The sequence below is a fragment of the Brassica rapa genome, chromosome A02 (assembly GCF_000309985.2).
Source record: "Brassica rapa cultivar Chiifu-401-42 chromosome A02, CAAS_Brap_v3.01, whole genome shotgun sequence".
In the NCBI taxonomy this organism is placed as follows: domain Eukaryota; kingdom Viridiplantae; phylum Streptophyta; class Magnoliopsida; order Brassicales; family Brassicaceae; genus Brassica; species Brassica rapa.
The window spans coordinates 19753747-19760839 of NC_024796.2; the positions used below are offsets into that span (position 1 = coordinate 19753747).

General features: G+C 29.3%; 1 long non-coding RNA gene across 1 annotated transcript; it reads right to left on the reverse strand.

Annotated features, from left to right (window-relative positions):
- Window positions 1-694: 694 nt before the first annotated feature.
- Window positions 695-3930, reverse strand: LOC108870439. Its single transcript, XR_004455456.1, has 3 exons — window positions 3867-3930; window positions 3524-3585; window positions 695-3344 (listed from the first exon to the last, which is right to left on the reverse strand). It is a non-coding gene; the product is annotated as an uncharacterized LOC108870439 (long non-coding RNA).
- Between the last annotated feature and the right edge of the window lie 3163 nt (window positions 3931-7093).

The following is a 7093-nucleotide window of genomic DNA, read 5'->3' on the forward strand; positions in this document are numbered from 1 at the left end:
CTTAGTAGTGTTGAGGATAATTCATCCATGAAGTCAATCTTTCTATTTGGAGTATGACGTACTTTTTTTTATTTTCATGATTTTCGTCATGAGGCTCATACTTTCCTATTTTCCTATATTGTTCTTGATTTATTGTATTACTTTATGTTTCAAATATATTATTGATCAAGAAAATAAAAATATAATGTAGTTATTCAGAAATCAATGAGAATAAAAATAATCATGCATTATTTTGAAGGGGGGAGAAGTATGAGCCGGATGACAGAAATCATGAAAATAGGAAAAAGTGCGTCATACTCTAAATAGAAAGATTGACTTTATGGATGAATTATCTCGACACTACTTAAGACTTAATATAACTTAGAAACTTTCAATTATTTTATATTTGACAATGACGATATAAACACACTAATTTTTTTATATCACTATTTCCAAATATCAAATAATTTAATATTTTAAAATTATAATAAGTTGTAAGTAGTGTTAAAAATTATTAATTTAAGATGTATAAATTAATATACAAATATATTAATGTATTAAAATTTATAAATTAGTTTTAAAGGCTTATAAATCTTAAAACAATGTAAAAATGATAATAAATAATTTAATAACATTTAATGACTTTTAGTGATAAAACCCCTCAACTAAAGATGAATCGTGAAAAAAACCTTCAACTAAAAATCCAGTGAAATAAACCCTCAACTTATAAACCGTTAACATATGTCACCCTCCGTCACGGTTTTTTAAACGGAGGGTAACATATGTTAACGGAACTAAAGTTGAGGGTTTATTTCACAAGATTTTTAGTTGAGGGTTTTTTTTACGATTCATTTTTAGTTGAGGGGTTTAATTACTAAAAACCCTATGAAAAATGATATTAAGAGTTTGATAGTTTAAGCAATTTCTCATTTTTCGGATACTTTAGATATGATACTCTTCCATTAATCACTGTTTTGGCAGTAATATATAATCTTTTGGGTTTAGTTATCAACTATTTGAAAAACTAATTGTCAATAATACAAAGAAACAAAGCCCAAAGTAACAAAATACCGGAACGGTATTGAATTAGGAGAGGTTGGATATCCAAACTTGAATGGATATCCGAAGATTAGCGAACATATGTATATTTCTAATATATTTCTCACATTTTGTTTAAAATATTTATATTAATGTTACACATAGTTTAAGATCATATAACATACATACAATTACATACAAAATAATTTGTTACTCACTTTAAAATTTTAAATGCATGTCAAACTTTTTGTTTCATGCATTAACAAAACTTGTATCTAAAATTTTAAAACAATAACCAAATTAGTGTCTTTTAATATACATATAATTTTATTTCCAAATCTAAATCATTCAATCTATAAAATAAAAATAAATTGAATGATCTTACGTATTTTGAACCATATAATATTCTAGATCATTTAACTGGGCTACGCGAGATTTATGTATTTGAGATTATAAAAAAGTTTAAAAATTATATGAGATTTTATTGAAAACTACATCTTTATTTGAACTTCTTAAAAACTACACTTTTGAATATATGTAAATTTAATACACTTTTAGATCTAAATATTTGAAACTATTATAATATATTTTCATATTATTAATTAAGCACTTAAACTAAATTAATACTTTAAAAATTTAAAATTAATACTTTAAATTAATACTTAAAATTAAGTAAAATCAATTTTATTTATTTCTTTTAAAATTAATACTTTAAGTATATACACAATATCATACTAATAGGTATATTATTAAAATAAATAAAATGACGCATTTTATCTGACCATATCTTTTTTATTCGTTTCTATTTTCTTATATCTACTCCTTCTAATTTTTGTTTACTTTTCTGTTGATTAAAGAAAATCAAACATGTTTTTTTTATCAATCTTAGGATATCCCATATTTATAGAAATTTCTAGATTAATCTCTAAAAAGAGGTACGGTTTACGGATGGACCATCTCCCTGAATAGTTAAATGAAGTCAAAAACATAATTATATATTTGAATGGCCAAAAGTTTTAGGAAATGAAATACAATAATAATTAAATTTTGGTGTTTTAGTTGAGAAATTTATCTTGAAGGGCGGAGGCAACGTACGGAGAGTGAGGTTAGCTGATCCCACAATTTTAAAATTTTTATTTATTTTTGTTAAATAAAAATTATTTTAACCCTATAAAAAACAAATTTGGACCCCATAAAAAAATTCTGACCCGATACAAAATGTTTTTGGTTCCACCATATGTATAGTGTTTTGGATTAGTATAGCTTACAGAAGAGATTTATGTGTTAGTAACGTTGGTAAGAGGAATTTTTATCAGCATATTAGTAAGATTTATGTGGCTATATGCTCCCCAGAAATGCAGCGACCGAACTATATATGCCACCTTTGTAACCCTATTTTTAGTTTATATAGGTTAGAAGGCAACAAAATTGTTCCGATAATAAACATTAGAGAGTATATGTAATATATTTCTTATCTAAGATTTTTTTCAAGTAAAAACAGGGAGAAAGACATACTAAGAACTTACAGAAAATAAGTCTAGTTAATAACTCTTTAATTAATTATAAAACCAATGTTAAAATGAATTTTAAGTAATTAATTTTTACTTAACAAAATGAGAGAAAATATTTTTGTTTTGCGGTTGAGTCTTATAGTGAGTGTGAGAAGAGATAATATGTATATGCATGTGTGAATTATAAAGCCTATGCATGAGTGATTTCTCGTGGATAGGATAAGAAAACGAATAAATATGTAATGTAAAATTTCATGTTCAGGTATATATATATATATATATATATTTTTATATATAAAGCTTACTCTTTATTCTATGATTTTGGCAACCCAAGCTTTGTATTTGATATTAAACTGAGTGATGATGTAAACTGATAATTTTTGGAAAACCGATTCAATTGCATGAACAATTAAAAAAAATATAGTTTCAGACATGAAAAGAAACTTCCAAGCGCAAAAATTATACTCTTACTTTCAAACCTCCCCTGCACATGTTACGGGGATATATTCTTGCTTCTTATTCTATCGAACAATCTCTACTATTCATTTCTTTGATTATCTTCTTTAATCTTCCCACTATAAGTGGATTGCTCATTGCTCCAGCAGCTGGGTAGTTGTTGCGTAACAGAGGGTTAACGATTATGCTGAAGCGTTAAGAATTTCACCCAATTCAATAGTATTTGTTCAGTGGCTGGCTTGTTCCTCTCAAAAGATTGTTATCCGATTATGATCTTGTAGAGCACACACCGGCTATAAATATCTCTCTTTGACCGCAAATAGCCTGTTTAAACTTTGTGTAGCCGTGCCTTGTAACTTTCTATAAAATGAATGGAGATAAGGATCAAGAAGAATAAAATATTGCTTCTCAAAAAAAGAAAAATATAAAACAATTCATCATCTAAAACCACTTAAACCAAAACAGAACCTCATTGAATGCACACCACTAAACTAACAGTACAATAAACCAAAGAAGGTAAGGAAGTATACAATACTTACTGCAGTGGTGACGTGAGTATTGTCGCCCTGAGACCTGAGGTCCTTCTCTTGCAAGATTAAAGCTGGACCAAAAAGTTATCATTTAAGAGTACGTTAGAGGATCTGAAGTCCCGGTATATCACCTGGCCAAACAAATATACCACACACTATCCATTGAACCACATTTCAAGCAGACATCGAGTGTTTCAGAATCCACCACAGAATTTTTCTCAAGAAATCGCAATAAGGTTTACAAAACGACATGGTTCATGGGTCTATGTCGACATTTATATAACTCTTCTAATAGAGACTCATGGATAAGATGCTAACAATTATTACAGTTATGGGACAATTAGATGCTTACGTGAAGGTATTTTTGGTCTCTTGCCAAATGGCACAGAAGGATTCAGAACCATGGTCAGACTTAACTGTTGTAATACAGAGACAATATCGTGATATATTCTCTTGAAGATTTTAAATGATGTAAAACTCTTAATACAGATGTTACTTACTTTTGGCTCAGAGCTGGAGGTAGAGTCAAAACAGTCAATAATTCAAGATTTTCCAATAAAATTAGGTACTAATAACCTGCAAATATATAGGCAAACCAATCAGATCTCAGTGAGAAAATATCTGAGCATAAGCTGTAAACAGGTTTTTCAATACAACTGTAAACATATCACTCATATCAATAACTATTACCTCAACAGGTGTAAGCTTTCTCTTTTCACTGATCTTGTTACAATTTTGCTTTATGGTACCTGCAAGGAGGCGTTGCCAAAGCAGATTACAAAGAGAAATCGAGGGAAATGAGGTAAATATATCAAATGGAAGCGAATTATAAATATTGGGTAAGGTAGTAAGCATATATATACCTTCCTAGAAGAAAATACATAAGAACATACCCAAGAGATTCCAAATTGTCATTTGCTCGGCATAAGAAATCTCATCTTAGAAGTTGAAAATCTTATATAAGCGTATCATATCAAGTGCACACAAAACTCATCAATTTCAATATTCCAGATCGTCTCTTCTGCTTTACTATGCTTATATTAAGATCGTCTCTTCTACATTACTTGCAGGTAAACATATCACTTATATTAAACCCCATAAATGTTTTAATTCCTGCTCAGCATCTCTCTGGAAAAATAGTATTAAGAATACCAAAAACTCTAAAAACTTGAATTAATTATTTTACTTTAAAAAGATTTGAGATTTGTGTTCAAAAAAAAAAAATGTATCTAATCAGGAAGAAAGGCTAAAATACATCCAATCATAAAACAATCTAACTCAGAGATGAATTAAAAATTAGAGTTCCATGAGAAAGAGACAGTTACGCTATGATCAGCAACCCAATACACCTTTTTTTTTTGGATCCACAGAAGTTGAAGAGTTTGTAAACTGATCCTTGCCGTTTGGTTTCATCACCATGGCTTGAGCTTAGAGCGGTTCTAGGGTTTTGGTTTGTATAAAGGAAAGAAGAACAATATATAAGAATGAGAAAAAGAGGGAGGTGAAACAAGAGGGCATTGATTGACGGGAGTAAAGAAGAGAATTGATTGATTGATTAGGAGTGGCTCGATTAGAACTGAGTTTGTCTGATCTTCAATCGGAGAAGCCGAACTGTTAGAGGTTAACACGATCATCCTTCGTAGGTTTGTATTCTAAATGGGGTCCTTTTGGACATTAACAAATTAATTGAAGTCCAAAGATAGAAGCCCATCCTCTGAAACCTATCTGATGTGTCAAAAAATATGTTTTTGATTGGCTGAATTTTTAATCATACGTAGACATCCTCTCTATTGAGGATATCTTCCTTTTACTTATTGTACTAGATTCTGACCCGCCCTATGAAAGGGCGGGTATATTTTTTGTTTTAATTTTTTTTTGAGAAAATTAATTTTTAAATAAAAATTAGAATCTATATTAGTTTAAATTTTAATCTGCGCTTCGAAATCACGGGTTTTTTCTGTTAATAAAAATGTGATACGAATAGTATTTTTGACTATGATTTATATTATTAAGTTATTATTTAAAATATATATTTTTAAAAAAATTATATAATATGTCAATTTTTTTATTTGAAATTTTGAGTGTACATTCTTATCTCACAACATCATCTTTATATTTTTTATGCATTTTATAAGAGTTAAATTTGTTGGCATATTTTAGACTAATTTAAAAATATATAGTTTACCAATGTTTTTGTATTCGATCCAGACCCGCGGTCAAACCGATAAATTCGGTGATCCGTATGTAGTATGATTCAAATTTAGTTAAAATCTGATATTTAAAAATCAGATAAACCCGTAAAAATCCTAAAATCAGATAAACCCGTAAAAATCCTAAAATCAGTCACTAATCCGCGTTGACCCGATAAAAATCCATACAAATCAGATTATATTTGTTTTAAAATGATTCAACTTTTGACATATTTTTAATAGTACATAATTTGAATAAACTATGTGACTTGTGATTCTTTTAAATTTTGATAATACTTTTACTATATCGTTTAAAATTTTAAAATGCTTTTACTATATCGTTTAAATTTAACGAATTCGTCGGGCTGGCCTATGGTGGAAGCAAGAGAAGCATGGATTAGGGCACACTTTTATTTATTTATTTTTTCTTAGTGAAATTATCATATATATTTTCGCATTTAACTACATCCATTTATAATTGTGATCTCTGTTTTATTTTTAAACATGATTTTGTGGTTTAACTTCATGCCCCCATCATTTTTGTTTACGTAGGTAAGCTCATTACCCTTCTTTAGTAAATCAAATATAAATACCACATTGGTTGATCAAAAAAAAATACCACATTTTGTTATGTTTTGATTGGGGCCTCGAGATATTTTGGAACGGTTGTAACTGATACGGTCGAGATTAATAGCAAAAGAAAGAATGATCAAGTGGGTCCCGTTTATTATGGAGGTGGTTACAAAATATATAGAATATAAATGTAGTTTTTATATGTAATTAGATATTTTTAAGTTGGACACAACTATTATCAATAGGACATGTTCCTGTTTTAATAGTATTGATGTATGATATATGGACAATATGTAGACTAGCTTAATGATAACAAATTCCGTTTCAATTACACTAAGCCGAAGAAAATTTTTCAAGTTAAAATTCATAGCAAATTTTTTTTCAAAGTTAAAATTCATAGCAATCATATTGATTGGAAAAATGGCTAAAAGGTAAATGAGTTGGAAAGAATAATTATTTTGAGGAATAATGTATCGCTTTTGGAGGAAGAGTTGAAGAGGCAGTTAGCGCAGAGATCAAGAACATTTTGGGGATTAACAACGAGGGAGGAACAAGCAAATATCTAGGTCTACCTGAATGTTTCTCAGGCTCTAAAGTGGAGATGCTCTCATACATTAAAGATAAATCTCAAGCAAGACTTAACAGCTGGTACCTGCAACATCTATCTCAAGGAGGGAAGGAGGTCCTACTCAAGTCTTCTGTGGGAGGAATACCTGTGTTCGCTATGTGTGTGTTCCGATTCCCAAAGACACTAATAACAAGTTTATCAAGTGTGATGGCAGATTTTTGGTGGGGCGCGGACAGCATAAGAAAAAGG